The 25730-nt window shown below is 42.1% G+C and overlaps 1 protein-coding gene across 1 annotated transcript in view; it reads left to right on the forward strand.

The window, feature by feature from the left end:
- kiaa0586 (KIAA0586 ortholog) overlaps positions 1 to 25730 on the forward strand; it is a 657376-nt gene that overhangs the window by 159987 nt on the left and 471659 nt on the right. The gene's annotated exons all lie outside the window — the stretch shown is intronic.

Below are 25730 nucleotides of genomic sequence, written 5' to 3' on the forward strand. Positions count from 1 at the left end.
CAATTTTAGATCATGAACTCTCTCCTCCATCCCCACCCCCTTTCCGATCACCACCCCCCCCCTTTTTTATTTTATTTTTTCCCAGTAATTTATATAGATTTTTCTTATCCCACCTATTTCCATTATTTTTAAATGTATTTCCATCCATTGTTTTATCTCTACCTTTTAGCCTTTTTCGATTCCTTCACCCCACCCCCACTAGGGCTATCTGTACCTTGCTTGTCCTGCTTTCTACCCTTAATTAACACATTCCTTAGATAATATCACCACCTTCAACACCTCTTTGTTCTTTTGTCTATGACATCTTTTGGCTATCTCTACCTATCACTGGCCCTCTATCCAGCTCTACTTGTCCCACCCACCCCTTAAAGCAGCTTATATTTCACCTCTCTTCTATTTTTACTTAGTTCTGTTGAAGAGTCACACGGACTCGAAACGTTAACTGTGTTCCTCTCCGCAGATGCTGCAGACCTGCTGAGTTTTTCCAGGTATTTTTATTTTTGTTTTGGATTCCCAGCATCCGCAGTTTTTTGCTTTTACAATAGTTTAGGTATTTGTTAGCTTTAATCATTATTTTTCTCAAAGAATGGATGAGATTTCCCACAGTTTTTGGCATATTTTTGTTATTGATTGTTTAAATACATTCTTTGGATCTAAATCTCTTTTATGCTAACATCTTTTTGTTTCTGACCCCCTATACTGCTGGAGATGTACAAGTGAAAATGTGTGTCTGTATCTCCTTTACCATGGAGGTTTTGGTTTCATCACACCTCAAAATCCTTTCTCAACTATGGTTCCAGGCTGTTTCTTGTTCTCAAACATCTTTTGAGAATCAAGTTTAATAGCCTTGTCTATAATGCTCTTTTCTGTTATGATTTTCATTCATCTTCAGTGAATTTTCTCTAAACAATGTAGTAGTCTGACTGCCTTCCATTTAGTATTTGTAGAAAACTTGCTTAACTTGAAAAACATATTGACATTTATTCTGGTACCAATCTAAAGTTCTGCCCATTTTGTAAAGGCAAATACGTCAACTATACATCAATTGATTTCGCCTAGGTCTGGCAATGAATTTCCTGCTCCTGAAGTAATTTGCTTTTAAAATCTTTGCACCTGTCTGCAAGTTGCAGAATGTAGGTTTTCTGCTTCAACTGTGGTTTTGTGGGATGTAATTCATGAAAATAAAGAAAAGAAACAAACTGATAGAATCCCCATTGCTCTTTGATTTAAAAAAAAGATCCCTGGAATGTGGGCAACATTGAAAAGCATGTATTTATTGCCTATCCCCTGTTACCCTGGGAAGCTGCTGGTGAGTCTTCTAGTTGCATGTTGTTATTTACACAACTGAGTGGCATTCTGGGACATGTCAATGGCCATTGTGGGTTGATCACTGTTATGACCACAGCCGGTGTTATTTGCTACACAAACCAAATCCCAAAGGGAACTTGGCTTACGGGCCACAGACTTTTTTTTGTATTCTGACAACAAGAAGACGTAACGATCTCAGCAGTAAGAAGTCCAGTAACACTTTTGGGTTTGTAAAAATTAAAAGTAAATGTTTTATTAACAAGAAAGAAAAGAAAACTTAGCACACAAGATTACAGTTACACAATTACAGTTAGTCTTACAAAACATTCCCCAAAAACACTCTACTTGGTCAAACCCACAAGTAAACACCTTCCAGGCACCACTCCCTTATAGATGTTTAAATCTGAAACATCCAGTAATATCACACAAGGCAAACTGCTGTAGCTTCAGTAAAGGTGTACTGCATGACCTTTACACTCTTTACTTTATGGTATGGAATCCACTTCAGAATAAAACTGCTTGCTGCAGCCCAAGACTTCTCAACAGCTCAAACAGCTCCAGCCATCTCCAGCTTAACAGCTATACAGCCATCTCTCCAACTCAATAGCTAAAAACCAGCTATCCGCAGTAACTCTAATTTTCCTTTCATCTCAATCCCATTGTTCTCACACCTCTTTGAAACTCAAACCCTTCCAAATATAAGATCTTTCATGTTCCCATCTTGTTTTTGCTTTTGAGTCAATAAAAATATATCCCCACCACTGTTTACCTATGGACTGCTGCAAGTTGCAAACATTTACGTTGTGCCTCTGACTCCCTTTTGAAATTCAAACAGCCTCTCAACCTACCAAAACAATACAAACATTAGATCTAAACTATTTATGTGTGCCTCAACTTAACACCTCTACCCTTTTCATGTTTCCAATACCCCAGACAACCTGACTCCTATCAAACTCTTGCCCAGCTTAATTAAACCACACACACACACACACACACACACACACATCCAGCCTTCTTTACAGAATAACACATATTCCCCCAAAATATTAAAAGAAATAACATCTAATCTCACAATGATTTATTGAACTTAATTTCACAACTTTTTTTGTTGGCTTTAAACTCCTGACTGTCACTTTGCTCTAAAAATACTTAATTGTATGAAGCACTTTGAGGTATTTTGCGATATTTTATGAATGCCAGTAATTAGGTTTCCTTTTGTCCATTCTCAATAGATGGTCATCATAAATTCATAAAATATACCATCAAACTATGCATCAATAATTGCATCACTTGCTTCAAGTGTGTTTGGGAAGGGTTTAACCTAAATTGGTAGGGATGTGGGAACGAACATATAAAAATAAAAGAGAGGAATAAGGTGCATAAAGGAGTGTGTGTTTTGGATATTGTTAGACTTGGAAGTAGGACTATCCTAAATAGGAGCTAGGAGGAATTCAAAGACAGGTTTACAATGCATCTATGTAAACACATAAAGTGTAGTGAATAAGGTTGGTGAGTTACAAGCACAAATAGCAGTGCGGGAATGCGAAGTAGTGGCACTAATGGAAATGTGGCTTAAAAGTGGTGAGCACTGGGCCCTTAATATTTAAGGATACAAAGTGTTCTAAAAAGATAGGAAAGGGAAAAAGGGTAGTACTAATCAAGCAAGGCATTGTAGTATTGGAAGTGGAGGCTGTCTTGAAGAGACCAAAGACAGAATCCATTTAGTTAGAGTTGAGAAGCAAACAGGGGGTGATCACATGACTGGGGGCTGTTCTATAGGCCTCCAAATAGTGTGAAAGAGAGGTAGAGGAGCAAATTTGTGGGGAAATCAAAGAGATGTGCATGAACTATAGAGTGGTGATATTGGGGGGCTTGGATTACCCAAATATCGATTGGGTTAATGTTTGAGTGAAGGATAAGGAGGGGGAGGAATTTCAGAAATGTATTCAAAACTTTTTTGACCAGTATGTTCTTGGCCCAACTAGGAAAGAGGCATTGTTGGATCTTGGTGCTGGGGAATGAGGGGAGCCAAGTGGATCAAGTGATTGTGGGTATCATTTTATCATAAGTTTTAGATTAGTAATGGAAAAAAAAACAAGGAACAATCTAAGGTAGAACTTCTAAACTGGAACAAGGTTAGCTTCAATGGGATGATAGAGGAGCTAGCCAGGGTAAAATGGAACCAAATATTGACACGAAAAACTGTAGTAGAACAATGAATGATCTTTAAGGAAGTCACGTTTCAGATACTGGCCAGATAACAAGGGTGAAAGGTAAGGGGACCAAAGCGAGGGCTCCTTGGATTTCAAGGGCGATAGAGAATATGATGAAACAAAAAAGTTGGAGTATAATGCATGTCAGGTGGATTCTTCCAGGCGAGGGTCAGGCCAAATACAATTAGTTGAAAGGGGAAATGAATAGGAAAATACAACATGTCAAAGAGAAAATATGAAAATAGAATAGCAATTAACCTAAAAGGGAATCCAAAAAGCTTCTATCCACCGGCATGTAAATAGTAAAATGGCAGGTGGGACCTATCAGGGGCCAAGAGGCAGAGCAAGGCTAGAATACTTAATGAGTACTTTGTATCAGTGTTTATTACAGAAAAGGATGCTGACAAAACATCAGTAGAAGCGGAGATGGTAGAGGTAATGAATGGGATGAAAATTGATGGGCAGGATGTACTGGAAAGGCTGGCTATGCTTAGAACGGTTAAGTCACTTGGTCTGGATAGCGTGCATCCCAGTTTATTCAAGCAAATGGGGGTGGAGATAGTGGAAGAGCTTGCTGTAGTCTTCCAATCTTAACTATATAGGGGGGCAGTACCAGAGGATTGGAGACTGGCAAATGTAGCACCCTTAATCAAGAAAAGGTGTAAGGACATTTCTCATAACCACAAGCTAGTCAGTTTAACATCATTGGTGGGTAGGGTTTTAGAAACAATAATCAGGGTAAAAAATCAACAGGCACTTGGAAAGGTTTGAGTTAATTAAGGAGAGCCAGCAGAGATTTGTAAACAGCTTCTTGTGCTTGACTAATCTAATTGAATTTTTAATGACGTAATGGAGAAGGTTGATGAAGGGAAAGCAATGGATGTTGTCTGTACGGATTTTAAGAAAGTGTTTGACGAAGTACCATGTAAAGGGCTGGTTAACAAAATTGAGGCTGATAGGAGGGTCAGTGTCAGCTTGGATAAGGCTCATGGAATAGGAGGCTCAGTGTCAGCTTGGATAAAAAATTGTCTTAAGGACAGAAAACAGCAAGACGTGGTCAAAATTTGCCAATGACTCCAAGCTTGGAGATCTGGCAAACCGTGAGGATGATAACAATCAACTGCAACAGGAGATAGGTATGCTGGCAGAATGGGCAGGCAAGTGGCAGATGGAATTCAATACAGAGAAATGTGAGGTGATGCACTTTGGCAGAGGGAATAGGGAGAGGCAATATAAACTAAATGGCAAGTATAGAAGGACATGTGATTCTTGTGCAAAGATCTTTGAAGGTGGCAGGATATGTTGAGAGAGTGGTTAGCAAAGCATATGGGACCTTAGGCTTCATAAATAGAGGTATTAAGTACAAAAGGAGGGAAATTTTGCTGAACCAGTATAAAGCTCTGGTTGGGCCACCACTGGACTATTGTGTCTATTTCTGGTCACCACACTTTAGGAAGGATGGTAAGGTTCTTGAGAGGTTGCAGAGGAGATTTACCAGAATGGTTCTAGGGATGCAGGCTTTTAACTGCAATGTTATATTGGAGAATCTGGGAGTGTTCTCTTTGGAACAAAGGAGGTTGGGGGGAGATTTGTTAGAGGTGTACAAAATTTTGACAGGTTTAAATAAGGTTGACACAGAAAAGCTGTTCACATTAGCTGATAGTATAATGACTAAGGGACACAGATATATGCTTTTGGGCAAGAAATGCAAAGCTGAATCTGAGAAAAAAAATTTTTTTACGCAGCGAGTGGTAATGACTTGGATCTCACTGTCTTTGAGGGTGGTGGAAATGGAGATGAAAGATCTCAAAAGGAAATTGGATGTGCACTTGAGGGAAATAAACTTAGATGGCTGCGGGGATAGAGTGGGGCTAATGGGATTGAGTGGATTGCTCTACAGAGAGTTGGTATGGACTCGATGGGCCAAATGGCCTTCTTCATGCCATAATGATTTTATAACTAAGTTTTCCTAAAGATACTTGCAAGGACACAACACTTCCATAATAAACCAAAAAAGATAGGGCAAAAAAAGACGAGCATTGAAAAGGAAGGACTGAAAACTTAGATCTGGAATTTCCAGCATCAAGTCCCAAACAGCAGCTTGCACTTGTCTCAAAGTAGTGCATGGCACCATTGCTATTGTGTTATGGTTGGGTGTCACATAGCTACCACTACCAGTGATAGCTATTACTGTTAACCAGCTTGAGTATCTTTAGAAGGTTTACAGCAAGATTAAAGAGGTTCAGTGAGGACATATCTCAGCTAAACTAGAGGCCCACTGTTACACTGTCCCATTTATATCTGAACTGGTTCTACAACAACATATCAATAGGTACAACTCTGCCTCCTTTGGAAACACAGGCAGCAGGAGAGTGTCCCCAAGCACAGGTCAACCACCATTTTGGCAGTCTCCAATAATGCCTTAGCTTAGGTAAAACGATAGATATGAAGAATTATTAATCCTTTATTAGATTTAAGCTGGATGAGAAAATCAGTGGCTCTCCACCCTCATTATTAAAATATGCAGGTGCTCCTCCAGGAGCATCCAAATATACTCATCAACTGCTCAGTAGATTTCATGCAGTCATATCCTGATTCAGAAACCTGAGAGTCTGAAGATCCTCAATTTCCAATCTTAAACTCCTTACAGTCAAAAGGATTGATTTCTGCATAAATTATGTATTATTTGAGCCTTTTCATTCACATGTGGTTGATAGGTAGGAAAGCAGCTCATTCTACCCAGACGGTATCTACAAAGGGCTTGTACTAGATTTACCATGTTGAACTTTCAATGATTCAAGGCAGGATTTTATAATAAAGTGTGGGAATAGAAGGCCCTGAGGCAGAAGATTTCTTGGAACAAAAGCTTAAATATGCTGAAACGTTTAATGTGCATTAACAAGCTCTTGACATGTCTGTCCAGATCCAAAAATAGTGGCCTTCCTCCAAATTTTCCACAGACCAAACTCAGATGTTTTGCTAGGATTTGTCACACTAACTTCCCTCTGGAATATAGTTGCAGAGATGTGGGAGGATACAGATAATCAGACTTGGCTTCTCAGATGCACAAGACCTGCAAAATACATTATGAATCAGCTGAACAGTAATGTAGTATCCCTGGGACAAATTCTACTGTATTGTCTCAGTATTGAAACTCGATCTCTCAGAATGCCAACCTTAGTGCAAATCTCTAAGCGTCCAAATACTTTCAGGTAGGACATTCTCCTAAGGGTCGACGCATTATCTGTACACCTTGTCACCAGACTTGTTGAGCAGGATTTTGTGAACTTACAGGCACTCTAATACAGGCCACAGTAAGGCTGCTGTTTGTCCTCTTCTGGGCCAACTGTTGCCTTATCACCAAAGACCAGCTTTATGAACACTCGAAGTCCAAATCATCCTATTGCCTGGAATCCTTATGTAGATATAGAGATTCCTGCCAAAGTACAGACCTTGGGTTCTATTCAACAATGACTTTAATACAGTAAAATCTTCATTATCCGACATGCGCAGGGAACGGGTGTCAGTTAACAAAAAGTGTTGGTTAACAAAGAGTTCCATTTACCAATAGAACACAGAGCAATACTTGTGGCATGAACTAATATGCAAGTACTCAAAAAGTAAAGAACAGTATTCTTTTTACTTCTAAATCTTCAACAGTACATTAACACACAAATTAAAGTATAAAATAATACAGTATACAGGTATAGATTCCGGATAACTTCATAATTGCTTCCAGTTGGTCAAGTGAGGTTGTGCATTAGGGGAATATCAGAAATTTCAGTTAATAGAGAATTCCAGCTGGTAGACTGCCGGATGATACCAAGTTTACTGTAGTAGGGTTGGTCACTTTAGCACTGGAGATTCAGTAATTACTTTTGTCCTAAAGATGAAAGAAAATGGGTCTGTTGTTGGCATCCGTCCATCCACAAGAGACAACGGGCACGCAGCAAACAATGCATTTAGAGGCGGGGAAGGCAGGTGGGACTTCATTTTGTGCACCTTTGCTGATGGCTGTGAAGGCATCTGAGAGGCAGATTCTGCCGCAAGTGCACACATGAAGCTGCTACGTGATCTTATGAGTTATTGTTTTTTGTGTTGGTGCCTGTTGCCAAGCTGCTGTAGTCACTGGCCGCTGTGGTAGTGCATGCCAGCCCACAGGAGATGTTGCCATTTCCCGCTTTCACCAACCAGTGACTCCCAAGTGTGATAGTCAATACTTAGGGCCTTCATATCATGCTGGCAAGAATTCTTGAAGCAAAGCCTTGCGCACCCCACAGGTCATCTGGCTCCGGCTACCTCACAATCCAGAAGGTCTTTTGATATGCTAGAGTGCACAAAGTGCGAAGCTGGGAGTTTGGTGAGTGAGGGGCTCTTAAGAATTAATCTGTCTCTACATTGTTTACATTTAGCAATTAACTAAAAATTACTAAACAAAAACAGAATTACCTGGAAAAACTCAGCAGGTCTGGCAGCATCGGTGGAGAAGAAATCAGTCAACGTTTCGAGTCTTCATGACCCTTCGGCAGAACTGAAGCATAGTTAGGAGAAAGATGAAATATAAGCTGGTTTAAGGTGGGGGGGCGGGGGGAGAGAGAGAAGTTGAGGGTGTGGTGATTGTGGAGATAAGCAAGCAGTGATAGGAGCAGATAATCAAAAGATGTTACAGACAAAAGGATCAAAGAGGTGTTGAAGGTGCTAATATTGTCTAAGAAAGAATGGAAGACAGGACACTCAAGGTACAGCTCTAGTGGGGGTGGGGTGGAAAGACTAACAAAGCTTTAGTTTTAGATTTAAAAATAATGGAAATAGGTGGGAAAAGAAGAATCTATATAAATTATTGGAAAAAAAAAGGGAGGGGGGAGAAACGGGGTGGGGATGAGGGGAGGGAATTTAAGATCTAAAGTTGTTGAATTCAATATTCAGCCCGGAAGGCTGTAAAGTGCCTAGTCGGAAGATGAGGTGCTGTTCCTCCAGTTTGCGTTGGGCTTCACTGGAACAATGCAGCAAGCCAAGGACAGACATGTGGGCAAGAGAACAGGGTGGAGTGTTAAAATGGCAAGCGACAGGGAGGTTTGGGTCATTCTTGCGGACAGACCGCAGGTGTTCTGCAAAGCGGTCGCCCAGTTTGCGTTTGGTCTCTCCAATGTAGAGGAGACCGCATTGGGAGCAACGAATGCAGTAGACTAAGTTAGGGGAAATGCAAGTGAAATGCTGCTTCACTTGAAAGGAGTGTTTGGGCCCTTGGACGGTGAGGAGAGAGGAAGTGAAGGGGCAGATGTTGCATCTTCTGCGTGGGCATGGGGAGGTGCCATAGGTGGGGGTTGAGGAGTAGGGGGCGATGGAGGAGTGGACCAGGGTGTCCCGGAGGGAACGATCCCTACGGAATGCCGTCAGGGGGGGTGAAGGGAAGATGTGTTTGGTGGTGGCATCGTGCTGGAGTTGGCGGAAATGGCGGAGGATGATCCTTTGAATGCGGAGGCTGGTGGGGTGATAAGTGAGGACAAGGGGGACCCTATCATGTTTCTGGGAAGGAGGAGAAGGCGTGAGGGAGGATGCGCGGGATATGGGCCGGACACGGTTGAGGGCCCTGTCAACGACCGTGGATGGAAAACCTCGGTTAAGGAAGAAGGAGGACATGTCAGAGGAGCTGTTTTTGAAGGTAGCGTCATCAGAACAGATGCGACGGAGGCGAAGGAACTGAGAGAATGGGATGGAGTCCTTACAGGAAGCGGGGTGTGAGGAGCTGTAGTCGAGGTAGCTGTGGGAGTCGGTAGGCTTGTAATGGATATTGGTGGACAGTCTATCATCAGAAATTGAGACAGAGAGGTCAAGGAAGGGAAGGGAAGTGTCAGAGATGGACCATGTGAAAATGATGGAGGGGTGGAAATTGGAAGCAAAATTAATAAATTTTTCCAGGTCCCGACGAGAGCATGAAGCAGCACCGAAGTAATCATCGATGTACCGGAGAAAGAGTTGTGGGAGGGGGCCGGAGTAGGACTGGAACAAGGAATGTTCCACATACCCCATAAAAAGACAGGCATAGCTGGGGCCCATGCGGGTACCCATAGCCACACCTTTTATTTGGAGGAAGTGAGAGGAGTTAAAGGAGAAATTGTTCAGTGTGAGAACAAGTTCAGCCAGACGGAGGAGAGTAGTGGTGGATGGGGATTGTTGGGGCCTCTGTTCAAGGAAGAAGCTAAGGGCCCTCAGACCATCCTGGTGGGGGATGGAGGTGTAGAGGGATTGGACATCCATGGTGAAGAGGAAGCGGTTGGGGCCAGGGAACTGGAAATTGTTGATGTGACGTAAGGTATCAGAGGAATCACGGATGTAGGTGGGAAGGGACTGGACAAGGGGAGAGAGAAGGGAGTCAAGATAATGAGAAATGAGTTCCGTGGGGCAGGAACAGGCTGACACGATCGGTCTGCCAGGACAGTTCTGTTTGTGGATTTTGGGTAGGAGGTAGAAGCGGGCCGTCCGAGGTTGGGTGACTATCAAGTTGGAAGCTGTGGGAGGAAGATCTCCAGAGGAGATGAGGTCAGTGACAGTTCTGGAAACAATGGCTTGATGTTCTGTGGTGGGGTCATGGTCCAGGGAGAGGTAGGAGGAAGTGCCTGCGAGTTGACGCTCAGCCTCCGCGAGGTTGACTAAAAATTACTGTTTAAGTTAATAGGTAAGCTAAGTTTCTTCCGGTCTTAAACAGGGATATACAAGCTCTCTGAGGGCAGCTATAACAAGTTAATTAGGTAGCTATCTTAAACTGATTTCTGAGCTTTAGCAGAGCTGACTCATCATTGTTTTTCAGAGAGTATAAATACAGAAGTCCCTGTGTGTTGCTTGTCTGCACAGTGTGTGAAGCCAAGAGTTTGGTGAGTGAGGGAGTTTACTGAAGAGGACTATAAATTAAGTAAGAAAAATACATTTAATTAACACAATAATGATGGCAGGACAGGTAATGTGTCATGACTGCAGCATGTGGGAGCTCCTGGATGCCACTGCAGTCTATGGCAACCACATCTATACTAATTATCTACAGGATCTTCGGCTCAGAGTTAATGAGCTGGAGGCTGAGCTGCAGTCATTGCAATGCATCAGGGAAGGGTAAAGTTACCTGAGCACTTTGTTCCAGAAGGCACTCACACACCTTAGGTTAGCTTCATCTCATTTGGTCAGTGGTCAGGGACAGGAGGGTGTGACTGCGAGTCATGCAGGTAAGGGTATCGAGAAAGTGAGTCGTATAACTAGAGAAGTAGAGAGGGCTTTAAACTAAATAGTAGGGAGAAGGAATCATGTCGGGGAAGATTGAGTAAGTTTAAGGGAAATGACAAGACAATAGATCAAGGTAGCAATATATGTTATGATAAAACTTAAGAATGTACTGGCAGATTGGGCCAGAGTTTACCGGGGGAAAAAAACTGAATTAAGGGCTCTGTATCTGAATACCTGCAACATTCACAATAAAACAGATGGTTGTCAGCTCAAATAGAAATTCATATGTGTGACCTCATAGCCATTACAAAGACATGGCTACAAGGAAACCAAAGCTGGGACCTGAATATTCAAGGGTACGTGACATGCAGGATGGACAGGGAGCTGGGAAAAGGTGGTTAGTTAACTCTATTAATTAAAGAGGGCAGTGATTGATGATCTTAGTTCTAAAGGTCAAGATGTAGAATCAGCCTGGGCTGAACTAAGAAACACTAAGAGGCGGAAAACATTAGTGGGAGTTGTTTATAGGCCACCAAACTGCAGTGGTAATGTAAATCATAGTATAAGTCAGGAAATTAGAAGTGTGTGTATCAAGGGTAATACAGTAATCATGGGGGATTTCAATCTACAGATAGACTGGGTAAACCGAATCAGTACTAATGTTGTGGAGGACGGATTTTTGGAATGTATGCGAGGTGGTTGAGGAACCAACTAGGGAACTTGCTGTTTTAGATCTAATATTGTGCAATGGAAAAGGACTAATTAATAATCTTGTTGCAGAGGAGCCTTTAGGAAAGATTGATCATAATATATATTATTTTATATAAATTTTATATAAAATTTGAAAGTGATGTAGTTCAATCAGAAACTAGGGTCTTAAATCTAAACAAAAGAAACTATGAAGGTATGAGGGGAAAATTGGCTATTGTGGATTGGGAAACTACGTTCAAAGGTATGATGATAGACAGGCAATGGCTAATATTTAAATAACTAATACATAGTTTACAACAAAATACATTCCTTTAATGCACAAAAACCCAGCAAAGAAAGAAATCAAGGATTGTATTAAATCAAAGGAAGAGGTGTGTAAAGTTGCCCAAAAAATGGTAAGCCTGAGGATTGGGAGCATTTTAGAATCTGCAAAGGAGGACCAAGAAAAAAATTAAGAAAGGGAAAATAGAATACTAGAGTAAATTAGCGATAAACATATAAAAGGACTGTAAAAGCTTCTATAGGTATGTAAAAAGGAAAAGATTAACAAAAACAAATGTAGGTCCATTACCAGCGGAGTCAGGAGAATTTATCATGGGGAATAAGGAAATGGCGAGAAACTAAACAAATATTTTGTGTCTGTCTTCATGCAAGAAAATACTAAAAACCACCCAGAAAAATGGAGAATCAAGGGCTAGTATAAATGAGGAACTGCAAGATATTAATATTAGTGAAAAAAAGTACTAGAGAAATTAATGGGACTTAAAGTAGATGAATCCCCTGAACGTGATGATCTACAACCCAGAGTGTTGAAAGGGGTGGCTGTGTAGAAAGTAGATGCATTCATTGGTGGTTATCTTTCAAAATTCTACAGACTCTAGAATGGTTCCTGCAGATTGGAAAGTGGCAAATGTAACTCCACTGTTTAAGAAATGAGGGAGAGAGATAATGGGGAACTACAGACCTGCTAGCCTAACATCAGTTGTGGGGAAAACGCTGGAATCTATAATAAAGGATGTGATAACAGGACACTTCGAAAATAATGGTAGGATTGGGCAACGTCAACATGGATTTATGAAAGAGAAATCATATTTAACCAACCTGTTGGAGTTTTTTTGAAGATGTAACTAGCAGAATTGATAAGGGGGAACCTGTGGATGTGATATATTCAAATTTTCAGAAAGCTTTTGATAAGGACCCACACAAGAGGTTAGTAAACAAAATTAAAGCACATGGGATTGGGTGTAGTATACTGCACAGATTGAGATCTGGTTAACGGACAGAAAACAGAGTAGGAATGTATGGATCATTTTCAGGTTGGCAGGCTGTGACTAGTGGGGTACTGCAAGGACCAGTGCTGGGGCCCCAGCTATTCACAATCTATATCAATGATTTAGATGTAGGGATTAAATGTAATATTTCCAAGTTTGCAGATGACACACAACCAGGAGGAAGTGTGAGTTGTGAGGAGGATGCAAAGCTGCTTCAAGGGGATTTGGAGAAGCTAAGCGATTGGGCAAAAATTTGACAGATGGAATGTGGAGGAATGTAAGGTTATCCACTTTGGTAGGAAAAACAGAAATACAGTGTATTTCCTAAATGGTGAGAGGCTGGCAAGTGTTGATCTTCAAAGGGACTTGGGTGTCCTTGTTCATGAGTCACTAAAAGCTAACATGAAGGTACAGCAAGCAATTAAGAAGGCAAATGGTATGTTGGCCTTTATTACAAGAGGATTTGAGTATAGGAGTAAATATGTCTTACTGCAGTTAGGAACGTAGGAGCAGGAGTAGGCCATTCAGCCCATCGAGCCTGCTCCGTCATTCAGTACGATCAAGGCTGATCATCCACTTCAGTGCCTTTTCCCCCCATATCGCTTAATGTCATTGGTATTTAGAAATCTGTCAATCTCGGCTTTAAACATACTCAATGACAGACCTTCCGCAGCCCTCTGGGGTAGAGAATTCCAAAGATTCACAGCCCTCTGAATAAAAAAAATCCTTCTCATTTTGGTCCTAAGTGGCTTCCCCCTTATTTTGAAATTGTGTCCCCTGGACTCCTCAGCCAGGGGAAACATCCTACCTGTATCTATCTTTTATCCTTTTAAGTATTTTGTAGATTTCAATGAGATTACCTCTCATTCTTCAAAACTCTAGAGAATAGAGGCCCAGTTTCCCCAATCTCTCTTCATAGGACGGTCCCACCATCCCGGTGAACCTTCATTGCCTGTCTGTATGGCAATAATATACTTCCTAAGGTAAGGGGACCAAAACTGCACACAGTACTCCATGCGCGGTCTAATCAAGGTTCTCTACAATTGAAGCAAGTCTTCGCTACTCCTGTACTCAAATCCTGTTGCGATAAAGGCTAACATACTATTGGCCTTCCTAATTGCTTGCTGCACTTGCATGTTAGCTTTCAGTGAATTATTGACAAGAACACCAAGGTCCTTTTGTACATCTACACTTTCTAATCTCTTATCATTTAAGAAATACTCTGCACATCTATTCCTCCTACTAAAGTGGATAACCTCACATTTTTCCACATGATATTCCATCTGCCATGTTCTTGCCCGCTCATTAAGTCTGTCCAAATCCCCTTGAAGCTGCTTTGCATCTTCCTCACAACACACATCCAGCTTTGTGTCATCCGTGAACTTGAAAATATTACATTTGGTCCCTACATCCAAATTATTGATATATATTGTGAACAGCTGGGGCCCAAGTACTGATCCTTGCAGTACCCCATTAGTAACAGTCTGGTAACATGAGAATGACACTATTATTCCTACTATGTTTCCTGTCTGTCAACCAATCCTTAATCCATGCCAGTATATTACCTCCTATCCCTTGTGCTTTAATTTTGCTAACTGATCTGTGGGACACTTTATCAAAAGCCTTCTGAAAATTCAAATATTCTACGTCTACTGACTCCCCTTTATCAATTCTGCTGGTAACATTCTCAAAAGAACTCCAACAGGTTCATCAAACATGATTTCCCATTCATAAATCCATGTTGATTATGCTCAATCAGATCATTATTATTCAACTGTCCATTTATCACATCCTTTACAATAGATTCTAGCATTTCCCCTACTATTGATGTAAGGCTAACAGGTCTGCAATTCCCTGTTTTCATTCTCCCTCCTTTCTTGAATAACGGGGTGACATTTGCTACCTTCCAATCTGCAGGAACCATTCCAGAATCTATAGAATTATGGAAGATGATCACCAATGCATCCACCATCTCCATTGCTACCTCATTCAACACTCTGGGATGTAGAATATCAGGTTCCGTGGACTTATCAACCTTCAGTCCCATTAGTTTCTCCAATGCAACCTTCTTACTAATACTAATTTTCTTCAATTTCTCATTCTCCCTGGCCCCTTGGGTCTCTAATTCTGGGAGGTTTCTTGTATCTTCCTCAGTGAAGACAGACAGAAAGTAATCATTTAGCTTCTCTGCCATTTCACTATTCTCCATTATAAATTCTCCTGACCCTGCCTATAATAGACCCACATTTGTCTTAGTCAAACGTTTTCTTTTTACGTACCTATTGAAGCTTTTACAGTCCATTTTTATGTTTTTTGCTAGTTTACATTCATATTCTAGTCTCCCATTCTTGATCAATTTCTTGGTACTCCTTTGCTGTATCCTAACATCCTCCCAATCCTCAGGTTTGCTACTATTTCTGGGAACTTTATAGGCCTTTTTTAAAAGTCTTGTACAATTGTTAACTTTCTTTGTTAGCCACAGTTGACTGTTTTTTCCTTCTGGGTTTTTGTGCCTTGAAGGAATGTATATTTACTGTAAACTATGTACTAGTTCTTTAAAGACTATACATTGCCTATGTATAGTCTTGTAATATCTTTGAATGTATTTTCCCAATCCTGCTCAGCCAATTTGCCCCTCATACCTTCACAATTTCCTTTGTTCAAATTTAACACCCTGGCTTCAGATTGAACTACCTCACCTTCAGACATAATGTAAAATTCTATTATATTATGGTCACTCATCCCTCAGGGTTCTTTTGCAACAAGATTATTATTTGTTACATAATACTAGATCGAAAATAACCTATTCTCTAGTCAGTTCCTCAACGTACTACTCTAGAAAACCATCCCTAACACACTCCAGAAATTTGTCCTCTGCAGCATTAGCATTCATTAGGTTTACCCAGTCTATATGCAGATTGAAATCACCCATGATTACTGTATTTCCCATGCTACATGCTAATCCAGTCTCCTAGTTAATACCATGCCCCACACTACCGCTACTATTTGTGGCCTATAAACTGCTGTCACTTGCTGTTTCTTAGCTCCACCTAAACAGATTGTGCATTTTGTTCTTCAGATTTGAGATCTTTCCTTACTAATATACTGATTCCATCCTTTATTATCAGCGCAACACCATCTCTTTTTCCTTTTTGCCTGTCCTTCCTAAATGTCGAATATCCTTGAATATTCAATTCTCAGTCTTGGTCACCCTGTAGCCATGTTTCTGTAATGGCAATTAGATCATAGCATCTTTAAATCATCTACCTTGTTGTGAATGCAGTGTGCATTTAGGTAAAGTGCCTTTAATTTAGTCTTTTTGACATTATTCTACATTTTAAGCATAGTTAATGCACAACTTTGTTTCGCCTGCCTTCTGATTTAGCTTGCTACTTTTCTACTTCCTGTTACTAGATTTACTTCCTTCAAGTTCCCTCAGGTTCTCACTCCTCCCCCCTGTCAAGCTAATTTAAACACTCCCTAACAGCACTAGCAAGTCTCCCAGTGAGGATGTTAGTCCCGATTCTGTCAAGGTGCAACCCGTCCATCTTGTACACGTTCCACCTGCCCCAGAACTGGTCCCAATGCCTCAGAAATCTGATGTGCTCCCTCCTATATCAATTCTCCAGTCATGTGTTCAATCAAACAATCCTTCTATTTCTATGCTCGCTTGCACGTGACACTGGGAGTAATCCTGAGATTACTGTTCTTGAGGTCCTGCTTTTTCATTTCTTCCTAACTCGCTAAAATATGCTTTCAGGACCTCATCCCTCTTCCTACCTATGTCGTTGGTATAAATGTGAACCACGACCTCTGGCTGCTCACCCTCCCCAGAAGGATGTCCTGCAGCCGCTCCGTGACATCCTTGACCCTGGCACCAGGGAGGCAGCACATATCCTGGAGTCACGTTTACTGCCACAGAGACGCCTGCCTGATCCCCTGACTATTGCTCCTCCACTCTTCTTTCTCCCATCCTGTGCAGATGAGCCACGGACTTGGCTCTGGCTGCACTCCCCTGAGGAACCATCACCCTCACCAGTATCCAAAATGGAAAGCCAATTAGCAAGCAAGACTCAGGGGATTCCTGCACGACCTGTCAGGTTCTCTTAGACTGCCTAGCGACCACCCATTCCCCCTCTTGCCTGCACGCTCCTAACCTTTGGTGCGACCACCTCCCTAAATGTACTATCCATATAGTTCTCAGCCTCGTGAATGCACAACAGTGACTCCAGCCACTGCTCGAGTTCTGAAACCAGGAGCTCAAGCTTCTGCAGCTGGTGACACTTCCTGGTGAAGCCGGTGACCCTTCCTAAGTATATTCCAATTATATAGAACTTTGGTGAGACCACATCTGGAAGTGTGGTGTGCAGTTTTGCTCCCCTTAACTAAGGAAAGATATACTTGCCATAGAGGGAGTGCAAAAAAGGTTCACTAAACTAATTCCTGGGACAGAGGGATTGTGCTATGAGGAAGGATTAAATAGACTGGGCCTTTATTATCTGGAGTTTAGAAGAATGAGAGGTGATCTCATTCAAACATATAGGGGAGAATCACATGAGCTGGGACATGTTTATATATTTCAATAAAATTTTTAATTTAATTTATAAACCCTTCATGAAACCTCATCCCGCCCGTGGATGAGATTTCATGAGAAATGCGAAGGCTGCCTGGGCTCTTCGCCTGCCTGCCAACCTTAAGTTTGGACGGGCAGCCCAGACAATCAGCTCAATTAGTTGATAAATGGTCTTAATAGGCCTTTGACAGTTCGGTGGGCGTGCAGCCAATTCCGGTGTGCGCCCGCCGAACTGAAGATCGGAATGACACATGGTGACGTCGGGACGCATGCCCGCTGTCACTGCACATCATTTTATGCATCGGTGAGTGGGGCCCACCCCCCGCACACTGATCAGAAGATTCAGGCCATAAAAGTCTTCCATGGCTCAACAGGGTAGATTCAGGAAGGATGTTTCCCCTGGCTGAGGTGGGTTCTAGAACCAGGGACCGCAGTCTAAGAATAAAGGGCAGGCTATTTAGGACTGAGATGAGGAGGAATTTCTTCACTCAGAGAGAGGGTCTTGAATCTTTGGAATTCTTTGTCCCAGAGGACTCTGGAGGCTCAGTCGGTGAGTATGTTCAAGACTGAGATTAATAGATTTCTACATATTAAAAACATCAAGGGATACAAGGGATAGTGCAGGAAAATGGTGTTGAAGTAGAAGATCACCCATGGTCTCATTGGATTGTGGAGTGGGCTTGAAGGGCTGAATAGCCTATTCCTTCTATTTCTTATGTTCTAAGGATCATATTTATAACTTCTATTTGTACTACTACTTCATACATCTTGTTACAGATGTTGCATGCATTCAGATAAGTAGCCTTTAATTTTGTCTTCTTACTGTTTTCCCTCTACTCTCACAATTTGCTGGTGCACTCTTATGTTTGTACACCCTGTCCCATTCTGTCACACTCTGATTATCATTCCCTGTAATGCTACCCTGCACTATTGCCTTGTCCTTTCCCATTAACTTTCTAAATGTTCTCTCACGTGAATCCTTCCCCGTGACTATTACTTTAAAGCCCTCTCTGCACCCCTAGTTATAAGATTTGCTAGGCTCCAGGTCCCAGGTCCCAGTGTGGTTCAAGTGCAGGCCATCCCAATGGTACAGCTTCCTCTTTCTCCAGTGGCCCATGAATCAAAACCCATTTTTCCCACACTAGTCTTTGATCCACAAATTTTATTGTCTGATCTTATTTACCCTCTGCCAATTTGCTTGTGGCTCAGGTAGTAATCCAGGGATTATTACCTTTGTGTCTTGCTTTTACATTTAATCCCAGCAGCTCATACTCCCTTAGCAGAACAGGTTCCTTAATCCTACCTATATCACCTGTTTTTAAAATGGTAGTTCTCATACCCGTAACCATTGTGGATTCAATCTGATGCAGGCAAATAAAGTCAGCAGAAAATGTCTCCCAAAATGTAGTTCTTAGAAGCCATTTTGAATTAGCCACAAATACACTAATAAAATAAAAGAGACTAGATTTTTATCAGTTGGAGTTATTACTGCCAAAATGGGTATTGGTGAGTTTCAGGTAGATTAAAGTGTAAGTGGGCTAGCCGACTTTTTTTTCCTTCAGTCAGCTCATTTGCACAATTTACGGGCCTAGACAGACAGATCTAAAAAATTACCCTTTTTATGGGAGGGGAAAGTGCATGTAAGTTAAAATTAAAGCCAATTAGAAGTAAATGCCACAGTGTTACAATTCCCGGAGAGACCGATAACTTTTTAGAGATGTGAATTTCCTATGACAGACATGAAGAATTGCATGACATTTCTTCACATTTCAAGACTTTTCCTGTAGCAAACAAACTAAAATCAACATTGATTAAACATTACTTAGTAGACAACTAATATGCTAAGCAACAGCAAAAGTATTCCCCATTAATGTCTTAACACAACCGAAAACCCCACGCTACGTTGATACGCTACACCACACTCTCAGCAGAAATATAGTCTTGTGTATAAAGTCCTAAGTTCCTCCAGGTTTTGACAAGATCTCGTCTACCTGCTCCACCAGGCTGAATCTAACAGTGTCCTTTTTAAAAAAGGCACTTCACTCAATCTTCTGAGTATAATCAAATGGACTTTCAGTAGCAAGGCATCCTCTGGTGACTCCTTGCTCTTCAATTTTCCACAAACCCCATTTCTTTGAATAAGGGATCTGCCCTTACCAGCATTCTGCTTGGTCGTCTTCTCCAAATGTTTCTGCCTGACTGACTCTGAGAGTCAGTACTGAACAAGATCAGCTGCCTCCTCCTTTGTGTCCAGGGCCTGAATCTTCTGGTCGGCGTGCGGGGGCGTGCCCCGCTTGCCGACGCATAAAGTGATGCGCGATGACATCAGGCGTGCGTCCCCACTTCACTGCGCGTCATTCTGATCTTCAGTTCGGCCCGCGCGCACCGGAGTCGAACTGTCAAAGACCTATTAAGGCCATTTAAAAACCAATTGAAATAATTAACAGGACTGCCTGTCCAATCTTAAGGTTGGCGGGCAGCCAAAGAGCCTAGGCGGCCTCTGCATTTTTCATGGAACCTCATCCACAGGCAGGATGAGGTTTCATGAAGGGTTTGTAACTGTAATAAAATTTTTTAGTAAAATTCATTGATATGTCCCAGCTCATTTGTGACACTGCCACATGAGGGGACATGTCTGAATAATTAAAAAAATTATTTTTCAAGTTTTCCAAGTGAAATTAATCTCCATGAGGCACGGAGCTGCCTCAGGGAGATTTCTGTGCTCTTTCTCATGCACGCGCGAAAGAATGCAGGCCCCGACTCTCCCTCCTCCTCCCGCCTGCACAGATAGTGCTAAGCGCTTCTGGGTGCATGTCACGCTGGGCGGACCTTAATTGGCTGCGCGCCCGCTCCCGAACCGCCTGCCCGACGGGGAGAAAATTCTCCCGCAGGTGTTAAAACCTGCACCTTTCAATAGGTTTTGACCTGGGCTTCCATCCTCATGGCAGCCAGGTCACATGGGCTCGTCTCCAGGCAGATTGGGGATGTACAAGCGGACAGAATTAGAGTGCAGATACATCAGAGGGTTGTGGAGTTGGAGGAGATAGGGAGGGGCAAGGCCATGAAGGGATTTGAAACTAAGGAGGAGCATTTTAAAATCAAGATGTTGCTTGACCTGGAGACAATGTAGGTAGTGAGCTCATGGGTGATAGGGAAACAGAACTTGTTGCAAGTTGAGACCCCCCACAGATTGGTCCATGGGTTAATTTGGTGGTGGCGGTGGGGTGTCAGGGGTGGTTGGTGGAGAAAAAGAGCAGAAGGGAAGGGGAGCCCAAGAACACAGTTACCATGGCTGGAGTGATTAGGGAGCGGATGAACGGCATTGGAGAAATGGTTGGTGGTGGCAGTGGTAAGGTGGGTGTGGCTGTTGAACAAAGAAACAGCAGTGGATCAATAATAAGATAATAATCCTTGGCTGGGGGGATTGATGATGGGTATGTTCGGCATGGGAGGGGGTGGGGGGATGGGATGGGAGGGAATGGCATGGGAAGGATGGCATTGCATTGGATGGGGATGGCATGGGAAGGATGGACAGTCACGATTGCAGTAGGATTGACCGGGAAGATACCCCTCCACCCCTGTATTAAGGAGTGAAGCTGAGATCATCTTCCACTTTGAGAGTCAGCACTGCCTTTTGTTTAGTTTGGGCATAACTGATCCTATTGGATTTTAATTTGATAGTTTTCAGGATGAAGAGGATACTGACAAATATCAGTAGAGGTGATGGGTATGTTGAAAATTGATAGGCAGGGTGTACTGGAAAGGCTGACTATACTTAAGAGTAGATAAATTGACTGGTCCAGATTGCTCACATGCCATTTTGCTAATGGAAGTGAAAGTGGAGATAGCAGGAAGGCTTGCCATAATCTTCCGATCATCCCAAGATACGAGGGATGTGCCAGAGGATTGGAGAGTGGCAAAGGTGACTCCCTTTCTCAAGAAAGTGGGTAAGGACCTTCCTAGTAACTATAGGCTGGTCAGTTTAACATGAGTGGTGAGTATGGCTTTTGAAGCAAATGTTAGAGGAAAAATCAGTGGGCACTCAGAGGTTTGAGTTATGTAAGGGGGCCACCATGGATTTGTAAAGGGCAAAAAAAGGCAGGGGAGTCAAGTTCACTGACGACACAAAACTAGGTGGGAATGTGAGTGGTGAGAAGGATGTTAAGAAGCTTCAAGGCGATTTAGACAAGTTGAGTAAGCGGGCAAATACATGATGCAGTATAACGTGGATAAGTGTGAAGTTATCCACTTTGGTAGGAAAAACAGAATGGCGGAGTATTATTTAAATGGTGACAGATTGGGAAATGTTGGTGTACAAAGGGACCTGGGTGTCCTTATACACCAGTCACTGAAAGCAAGCATGCAAGTGCAGCAAGCAGTTAAGAAGGCAAATGGTATGTTGGCCTTCATTGCAAAAGGACTTGAGTACAGGAGCAAGGATGTCTTAATGCAGCTGTACCGGGCCTTGGTGTGACCACACCTGGAGTATTGTGTGCAGTTTTGGTCTCCTTATCTAAGATATACTTGCCATAGAGGAAGTGCAGTGAAGGTTCCCCAGACTGATTCCTGGGATGGCAGTATTGTCTTATGAGGGGAGATTGGGCCAACTAGGCCTGTATTCACTGGAGTTTAGAAGAATGAGAGGAGATCATTCTTGAAACATATAAAATTCTGACAGGGCTCGACAGACTGGATGCAGGAATAATGTTCCCTCTGGTTGGGGGTGTCTAGAAGAAGGGGTCATAATCTCAGGATATGGGGTAGGCCATTTAGGACTAATATGAGGACAAACTTCTTCACTCAGGAGAGTGGTGAACCTGTGGAATTCTGTACCACAGAGGGCTGTGGAGGCCAAGTCACTGAATATATTTAAGAAGGAAATAGATAGATTTCTAGATTCTCGAGGCGTCAAGGGGTATGGGGAGAGAGCGGGAATATAGGGTTGCGATAGAGGATAAGCCATGATGATATTGAATGACAGAGCAGCCTTGAAGGGCCAAACGACCTACTCGAGCTTCTATTTTTCTATGTTTGTATTCAGAGAGTTGCTAGTACAGACATGATGAGCCAATCGTCTTCCTACTGACATTCTACATCAGCCAAGGAGTAGCTGCTTTGCAGGGTGGTGGGTGGGAGCAAGGGTCAGGGTAATTATGGGAATGTGGTTTGATGAGGATGGTATGGGATAGGAATGACAAGGGATGTGTGGCACATGAAGGATGGAAAGCCATGGGATTGGTATGGCATGGGAGGGAGGGGACGGAATATCATGGGAAGTACTGGATGTGAAGGATTGAATGGCGTGAGAGGAAGGGGATGGCATCAGAGGTGGCATGGAAAGGATAGAATGGTGAGCAAGGTGATGGCATGGAAAGGATGGAATAGCATGACATGGAAGGGAGGGATGGTATGAAATGGGGATGGCATGGGCAGAGTAGCATGGGAAGGATGGAGTGGTGAGGGAAATGATGGCATGGCATGGGAAGGGTGAGAAGGAGGGGATGGCATCAGAGGGGATGGTATGGGTAGGATGGAATTTCCGGGGATGGGGGTTGAATGGGAGGAGTTGGAGGAAGGATGGCATCAGAGGGTTTGCATAGGAGGGATGAAATGCATGGCAAAGGAGGGATGAGCTGGGAATGGCATGGGGGTAGTGATATGGGAAGGATGGAATGGGAATGGCATGGGAGGGAGGGGATGACTTGGGGTTGGCATAACATGGGGATGGCATGGTAGGGCAAGAATGACATGGGATGACTGGGTAGGAGGAGATGGCATGTGAAAGATGGGATGGTATGGGAGGAAGGGAACAGTGTGGGAGGGTTGAATGTGATGATGAAATTGGCTAAGTATATTAATTTGTCCATAAATGTTTTGCGGCAAGGATGGAATGGCATTGGAAGGGTTTGGCAAGGGAGCAGTGGGAGGGTGGGGATGGCATAAGTGGGGTAGCATAGGAAGGGTGGAATGGCATGGGTGGGGATGGTATGGGAGAAGTAGATATGATGATGGAATTAGTTAAGTGGGAGCTGGCTGGAAAGTTTCAACGTGATGATCCGCCATGATTGTATTGATTGGGAGAACAGGCCTGAGGGGCCATATGTTCCTCCTACTTATGTTTTAAGGATACTAGTTTGACTGCAAATGTTTTGTGAGTCTCTGCTAGTTTCTATCTAATATAATGCTTCAATGTAAATGCTCAAGATTAAACTACCCAGCATGAAAATGTATTCCTTTTGACACTGACAACAGTGGCGTTGCCATCAGCTGCCAAAGCCCTAAACACTGGAAATCCATTCTTAATCCTCTCCGCCTCTCTATCTCTTTCCTCCTTTAGGTCACTTCTTAAAACCTACGTTTTTGACTATGCTTTTGGTCAACTACTCTAATATTTCCTTATGTGTATCGGTGTCAAATTATGCTTCATAATATTTTCATTCTCAGTTTCATCTGGGAAACAGATGAGCACCTGTATAATGCATTGCTACAAAACCTATATTCCATTCCCACTGGCTTCAGGCCTCTGTGTATGATGTAGCTATTTCAAGTTCCACCAAGACTTAGAAATCCAATTTACATATGTATGTCTTGTATTTGCATATTAAATTAAAACACTTTAAAATTGAGTGCATCAAATGCAGCTTTGGGTAATTACATAATTTATAATTTTATAACTTTGCATTCTTTCCAACTTTGAATCAGAACTATGCATGCAGTCTCTCAGATTGCCTTCCAAACCCCAGCATACCAGTTTTGAATGTGTGTGTGCGCAGTCAGATTTAATTTTTCTTAAATTAGTAGTTTTGTGCTTTTAAACACTAATTCAGAATTTTCAAATGGGGAGGACCAGAGCACACCCGGAACAGTTCTCTAAACTGCAGAACTATAAGGAGAGTGTACAATTTAAAAAAAAAGTAAGGAGGGTCGTGGAATCATTAAATATTGTTGCATACTGAGACTGATCTTAAAATCAAAGTGAAATTACCACAAGACAATTTTGATAGAAATATAATCATGCTACCACTGTGTGGAGCTTGTAAAGCAGACAGCTATTTGTATTGTGCCTGGAACCGAGAGCACCACAGCAGCTGCATATCATGTTGTTACTCAAATTAAAACAAAAAATACAGGAAATACTCAACAGGTCTGGCAACATCTGTGGAGAGAGAAACAGTTAACATTTCAGTTGCAACACAATCCTGATAAGGCATGTTCTGATGAAAGGTTATATATAGACCTGAAACATTAACTCTCTTTCCGTCTCCACTGATGCTTCTTGAGCTGCTGAGTATTTCCAGCATTTTCTGTTTTAATTTCAGATTTCTAATATCTGCAGTATTTTGCTTTTATATTTATGTTACACAAACCCCACATGCAAAGGGTTCTCAACACCCACAGTGCAAATAAAAATGGGAAAAATTGAGGTGCTACTTAAAAATGTTGGTGGTGATTTTATTTTGATTCTATTTTTCTACATTGCAATGCAGGCCTGCTGGACAGATAATGCTATTACCCATCGATCTCCTGCTGTGGTACCCATGGGGAGTCAATATCAATAGCAGTATTCAGGCCAAGCAGTGTTAGAGGTGATAATTGAATAAGATGGTGAAGGAGAGGACAAAGGGAAAACTGCATGGTGTGGGAGGAAGACAATTCGTTTAGGATGGGACAGTTGCCAAATCTTCTCTGTGGGAACTGTGTGCCTTATCAGGATTCTGTTCAGTAGTATGTTGGGTGGGGTGGGGAAGTCCTAGTTATCACAAAACTACTCAGTAAGGGGATGGGGGTGCCAGTTCTTGAGAAGCTGCTCAGTATGCAAGAAGAAACGGTTGTCAAATAACAGTTCAATATTGGGGATCTGGGGATGTCAGGGCGTAGTAGGTGAGATCCTAGTCCTTTGATTAATGTAATTCTGGGCTTTTCTACAGACTGTGTTTTCTTTGCTTTTCCACCTCTACTTTTGTCTTTCAGTTCAGATGTTCCTTGCTTCTCAGTCATGTAACATTAGGCAATATTAAGCTATGCTCATAGTGCCACCTACAGGTGAAATGCAATTAAAATGATGCAAGCCGATGCTGTTTTTAATATATAATTAATTATACATAATATTTATTGCTATTTTGGAAAGCATTGTACGACTCTTGGTTTAAAAGAAAGTACCTGCCTTTTTATAAGCACACTATTTCTCTCAGGTGAAATGGTGCCATTTTGAAGCTGAAGCTTATGAGCAGTGGGCAGTTAGCTCTGATCAATCTTTGGTCAATGAAAGCAGCACTCTGTACATGCTTAACTTTTTTGCGAGTGCTGCTGTGTTTAAAATTTAAGTCTAAAAAAATGGACTATTTGTAATTATTTTAACATTCGCTTTGTACTAATTGCAGTTATATTTAAGGTGGCCTTGCACAACTTTCATTGAAGTGAATTGTCATAAGATTGCTGCAG

Source organism: Cetorhinus maximus, chromosome 18, assembly GCF_964194155.1.
Source record: "Cetorhinus maximus chromosome 18, sCetMax3.hap1.1, whole genome shotgun sequence".
Taxonomy (NCBI): Eukaryota; Metazoa; Chordata; class Chondrichthyes; order Lamniformes; family Cetorhinidae; genus Cetorhinus; species Cetorhinus maximus.